This window comes from Danio rerio, chromosome 1 (assembly GCF_049306965.1).
Source record: "Danio rerio strain Tuebingen ecotype United States chromosome 1, GRCz12tu, whole genome shotgun sequence".
NCBI classification, from domain to species: Eukaryota; Metazoa; Chordata; class Actinopteri; order Cypriniformes; family Danionidae; genus Danio; species Danio rerio.
The window spans coordinates 10,801,251-10,808,099 of record NC_133176.1 but is presented as its reverse complement, the minus strand read 5'-3'; positions in this window follow the sequence as shown (position 1 = coordinate 10,808,099).

The window sequence follows — 6,849 nt, the reverse complement described above, 5'->3', positions numbered from 1 at the left end:
AGAGCATTAGTTATGTGTATTATAAAGAGAGAAAAAAAGAAGTGGCTCACACTGTATGCAATGTTTTGGATGGTACTAATTGCACTTTCTAGCAATTTGGACTCTCATACTTGTATGTGTGTTTGCAAGTTTGTTTTTTTCCCCCTTACCGGATCACTTTGTTGCAAACTAACACAATCTGCAGTAATATTTACACCTTTGGATGTTCATTAAATGTGAGACAAAAAGAAAGAAGCAGAAGCAAAAATGTGGATGATAAACTCTCTAGTTTGCTCGATTTTCTAGTTTGCTTTCACTTTATACTTCTTATTTTTTTTCTTCATCTTTTGCAGTTTTTTCTTCTCCTGCATTTTTACCGGAATCTCTAATCCCGCAGTGTTGGCCCCCGAAACAATTATGAAGATTTGCATTATTTATGGATTACACTTGAAGCCAAATGAAGCATATTGACATTGTCTCAGAAATAGCATGTTCCACTATAATTAAGCTTTATTTCTGTCATTTTTCTGCGGTAGAACTTAAAAACATGGAAAAGACTGCAGAGTTGCTTGATCTTAAAGGCTAAAAGTGAATCACATTTGGACAACTGTTTTTGTAATTCCCCCTCACAGAGTCAAGTCAGTCCTGCTATGTTTTATACTTGGATATAATTGTGCTGTAATTTAATTAAGCCATTCTAAAAATGCATTAACACTTAAACTTTGTTAATAATAACCTCATTAAATCTACAAGCTAAAGTTTGCTGTTGCTCACTGCGGGACTGAGCTTACATGGAATTTAAACTTGAAGGTCATTTTGATGTTTTTTACTGCTGTAATTTTACTAAACAAGATCCATTCATATTAATTGGTTTGTTTTTGTGTAATAGTGCAAAACATCACAAAATGTATTAAATCTGATGAGCTAACTAATGTTTATGGAGTGGTTTTTCCACCTAAAAGATGTCTCTTTCTGGATTTATGATTTAGATATCATTAGGCAGTAGACTTTTACTATGTAAAACATAATAAATTAAACAAATTGTCCAAGGTAGCGCTTTTTTGGTAAACAGATTATAGAAAGTAAAAGTGAAGAAACACTTGCAATATATAAAATTATATTAAATATATATTAAATTGCTAAATTTCGTTTGCTGGCATGGAGTGGGTTTGGGTTTGTTCTTTAAAACGTGAAAAGCTTTAAATAAAGTATTTCTTTATTTTTTTAATTGCACAATTTTATGGTAAAATGTAAACCATTGTACTCGCATCGTAACTGTGCTTTAGTGTTAATACACAGGCTGTCACTGAGACCAAACCTTTTAAAAGTTACTTACTTGTACCTTCATGCTGGTATCAGTATGACCCTTTTAACATGGTTGTGCTATTAATGAAAATATATAAAACAGTGACTCAGTGGTTAGCTCTGTTTTTGCAGAATAAATCAAATCTTATTGAATAACACACAAGCAGAATAAAACTGCTACACATTGACATTCCAGATCAGCTCTTTCTGCATTATCTTAAGCATTAAATGTATTCATATCATGTGTCGTGCAACTCTAAAAATCTTGTTATACCTATTTTGTGGGTGACATGGTGGCTCAGTGGTTAGCACTGTCACCTCACAGGAAGAAGGTTGCTGGTTCGAGTCCTGGCTGGGCCAGTGGCCATTTCTGCGTGGAGCTTGACTGTTCTCCCCCTGTTGGCGTGGGTTTTCTCTGGGTGCACCGATTTACCCCATAGCCCAAAGACGCACTATAGGTGAATTGGGTATCCGCTGCTTAAAACATATGCTAGAATAGTTGGCAGTTCATTTCACTGTGGCGACCCCTCGTAATCAGGGACTAAGTCGAAGGGAAATTAATGAATGAATAATTTAGTTTTTTTTATTTTGGCCTCTAACAATTACAAAAAAACAATAATGAAGATAAAACAATTATATTCATACATTACATATTCCAGCCATTTTCCAGGAATCTGCATTTGTCAGAACACAGACATATAAAGTTATCTTTTAGCTCAAGCTGTGCACAAATATATATATATATATATATATATATATATATATATATATATATATATATATATATATATATATATACACGAGCAAAAATGTGTCAATATGCGGCACTTGTTCACATAAACACTCCTTTATTCTTTTGTTATGTCAAAAAATACATTCATTCATTCATTTTCTTTTTGGCTTAGTCCCTTTATTAATGAACCACCAACTTATTCAGCATATGTTTTACTCAGCGGATGCCCTTCCAGCTGCAACCCATCACTGGGAAACACATACTCATTCAACCACTCGTACATATGGTCAATTTTAACCTACCCGATTGACCTGTACCACGTCTTTGAACTGTGGTGGAAACCGGAGCACCTGGAGAAAACCAGGTGGGAGAACATGCAAACTCCACACAGAAATGCCAACTGACCCAGCCGAGGCTCGAATTAACGACCTTCTTGCTGTGAGGCGACAGCACTACCTACTGCACCACTGTGTCGCCCTGTTTTCGAAACGCAAATTTTGTTTTGGAGCACACTACTAATAGATATCCTGAAAACTAACAGACTGAAACTAACATCCTAAAAAAATCTTAATTTTCACAGGACCTTTAAAGTGACAGTGGGTTAATTTGCTGCTGCCAGCCATCCTTATTATTATTAATATTATTATTATTATTAATAATAATAATATTAGTAAAAAAAATTTAATCCTTTAGTGATTCTTACTGCGAGTCATTAAATAAATTCATCAAAAACATTTTGTTCATGTGGCGCACTCATAATTGTTTTAAATAATTGTGATTTTTTTTCTCCATAATCTAGAAGCCCTGCCATTTAGCTATAAATGTGTACATTTAGAAAAAGTATTACGCCATATACCTCTATTTCTGAGAGCATAGAAAACCATTTAACTTGTTAATTAACAAAGTATTTAACAATTTATGGAAATGATTAGTTATACAAAATATTAATGTATTGTGATGTGGAGACATTATTTTTTAATAGAATGTATTTAGTTGTGGTATAGAAATGTGTAGATTTTAGGAAGTTATTTTGAAAAGCAAATGTAATATTTTATCCAGTAAATTAAGACGGGATATAAAAATGTTTTATGTTACTAACTTTATTGTTTTGACTTAATATTTGATATTTAACCCAGTATATAAAAGTAATGAGTTGTACTGTAGATCTGTAACATGTTGTTAAATTATATGTAATAAATCAAATGTCTTTAAATAAAATGTACTGGTATTATCAATTATTTACAATATATACAGTATATTTACAATATGATGTGTAAATATTTTTTTATTTCATTATTTATAATAACAAAAAATTTCAATGATTTTGATATTGATTTTTCCAATATCGTGCAAGACAGTAGAAACAAAAAAAGTGTGCTATTTTAATAAATGATCTAAAAATTGATTAATATTATTTTATTCAGCATGTAAATACATATACAACGTAGAGATGTATAAAGTAATGACCAAAAAAAGGATATTCAACATTTTATCTGGAATATACAGATGGTTACATAATAGAAATACATGCATTTTATTTGTTAAAAAAAAAATATATATATATATATATATATATATATATATATATATATATATATATATATATATATATATATATATATATATAATATTGTATTCATGTTTTATTAAAAACAAATGTTGTGTAGAAATATATATGTTTTATAACATTATTGCAAAAGGGTAATGAATATTTAATCATATATATTAAGAATAATGTGGTGTAGAAACATATACATTTTACAAAATCATTAGTAATTTAATATATACTGTAATAACCTGTGAATGATCTCACATGATAGTGTAGAAATTACACGGTTTTAAAAGGATTTGTAATCAGTTATTCGGTCTATATAATAATGATCATTTGGAAAAAGCATCTGTAACACTTTCTTTGACATGCTAACACATATTTGTGCTATACAAACGCATTGAGTTTGCTGACCACAAGATGGCATGAACCGCTCTTCTCGTCAGGCTCGTGTTTTTGTGTATGTGTCTCTCTGTGTGTGTCTGTGTGCACGAGCGAGAGCGTTTTCAACACCCACTGGTGTCCAGATGCTGCTGTCAGCACGGTCTTCCAGCATGTTACCCTCCACACACACTCTCTCAATACACTCACACACACATGCAGACAATGGCAGGGGTGTGGAGCGCATGAACCGTGACTCCCCCATAATTACTATCCGGCCCGACTCAAGCTGCTCCGCTCAGGGTGAAGAGCGTCTGACCGTTGGCCTGTTCAGCCTTTGTGTGTGAGTTTATGTGTTCATCTGAGTCCTGTTCATCTGAGGCTGTTACGCTGCTCTCTGTTAGAGCATGTTAAACAGGCCCGGAGGCAATCAATTCCCCTTTAGCCCTCACACACACCCACGCACACACATATGAGCAGAGCAGAAACTGAAACTGATATGCAGACTATAGGTTTGTATCTGCCTTAGTAAACATTGATCATGTGTGGGTTTTTTTTGTTTTATTACAGCCACTTGACCAATTGATCTAGTATTAATTATTTTATTAATTATTTTAATGTTCACCAAATGTCCACTTACGTTAATGTGCTAACTGGTCTTTATCAATGTGTAATAATTAATCAAACACTATGAAATACACCAATAAAAGGTTTTTTAAACATAATTAAACAGCGTTTGAAGTAGGGCTGCACGATATATAGTTTCAGCATCTATATTGTGTGTATTCACAACAGTCACATCACAAGATTTGTATATGTTGAGTCTGAACTACAGCTGACTAAAAGCAACAGAAATGTATTTAATTACTGTATTTACACAGAATCTATATTATTTATACAAAAAAAAAAGGTTTTCTCACTTAGAATTTTTATAGTTTCTATTCCAAATATGTACAATTCAGAATGAAAATGAGATTATTTTACTTACACCAATGACTGTTTTAAGGAAAAACTCTTCATTTTAACCTATTTCTTCTGAAGTTCAAAACAAACAATATTGTTGATCTAAGAATTTTTAGATATTTGGCCTAGAAACGAGACAAAACAAAGTAAGAAAAGCATGTTTTGCATTGTGATCTAAATACTGTTAGAGGGGCGAGGCAGTGGCACAGTAGGTAGTGCTGTCGCCTCACAGCAAGAAGGTCGCTGGTTCGGTTGGCGTTTCTGTGTGGAGTTTGCATGTTCTCTATGCCTTCGCGTGGGTTTCCTCTGGGTGCTCCGGTTTCTCCCACTGTCCAAAGACATGCGGTACAGGTGAATTGGGTAGGCTAAATTGTCCGTAGTGTATGAGTGTGTGTATGAATGTGTGGATGTTTCCCAGAGATGGGTTGCGGCTGGAAGGGCATCCGCTGCGTAAAAAACTTGCTGGATAAGTTGGCGGTTCATTCTGCTGTGGCGACCCCGGATTAGTAAAGGGACTAAGCCGACAAGAAAATTAATGAATCAATACTGTTAGACCCACCAGAAAACTTTTTGTGAAACTGTAATCATGTCGCATTATTTATCACAAAAAAAATAAAATATCACAATATCGGATTTTTTCCATTATCATGCAGCCCTAGTTTGAGGGGGAAGAGATTTAAAATGTACAGAGCTCTTTAAAAAAAAAAAAAAAAGTAATATTTTTGATATCTAGCAATATATTCATGGTAATTACTGGCAGTTTGGCTGTAAGCTTTGCAACATTTGGCATACTCTAAACTGAAATCAATTTTTGGCCATTTGGATTTTCTTTTAGCTTATTAAAAGAAAAATGCACTAAAGCATGCAGATCACTTTAAATAGGTGCTCAGCCAAACAGCAAAAAGTAAAAAAATATATATTCAAAAAGAAAGCAACACCAAAGCTCCAAAAATCCCAATTTATTAAATGAAATAGGCTGATACAAAACAAGTAATGTATACAATAAATAATAATAATAATAATAATGCACCCCCCCCCCCCAAAAAAAAAATACAACAAAATACAGGCAAAAAAAAACTAATTTGGGATTGAAGTTGTTAAGTGTCCACGTCGGGTGGGGGGAGATCTTAATAAGTTGCTGTTACAACATGAAGCCTTTTGAATTTTTCATCTTGATACATTTTCTTTGAGAGGATTAAATGATGAGTTTAATTTTCGTCCTTTTCTTTAAAGTTTAACCAGTTGTTTTGATATTAGGTTTTTTGGCTATATTTTGTTGTATTTCTTTACAGACAAGACTTCATACATAAATTGTATAACTAATTCATGAAGCATTCCATATTAGCACATATGAGAGATTATCATTCCTTACCCAGTGTAAGAAACCCAGTAGAAATGAAATTAAGAAGTGATTTGCGGTAAATAGCAAAGTATCGTGAACTGCATTGAAACACCAGCGGCTGTAATGTGTCCATCTTCAATTACTGTATTTATTGGCTCAATTTTTGGCCGTTTATGTTTTATTTTAGCTAATTCAGAAATAAAAAATAATGTGTTTCTTTAATCTCAGTTTTCCTTTTAATGTTAATAATGCAGTTAAACTACATCTTACAACCGCAAATTAACCCAGCCAGTACACCCTAGCAACCTCACGTTTTTTTATATATAAGGACAAGACTTCATACTTAAATTGTATAACAAATTCATGCAGCATTTCATATTAGTGCATATGAAAGATTATCATTCCTTATCCAGTAAAAGAAACCTAGAAATCAATTTAAAGCCGCCTTTCCACTGCACAAGACATTCGAACATGACTGACGGAATACGCTCGCTTGTGGCAGAATTTTCGCACTTTCGCATTTATCTTGTCGCACAGAATTTTCAGTTTTGTTGTGCAAATAAAGGAGTGCGAAAGCTATTAAGAGCCTTTATTCTC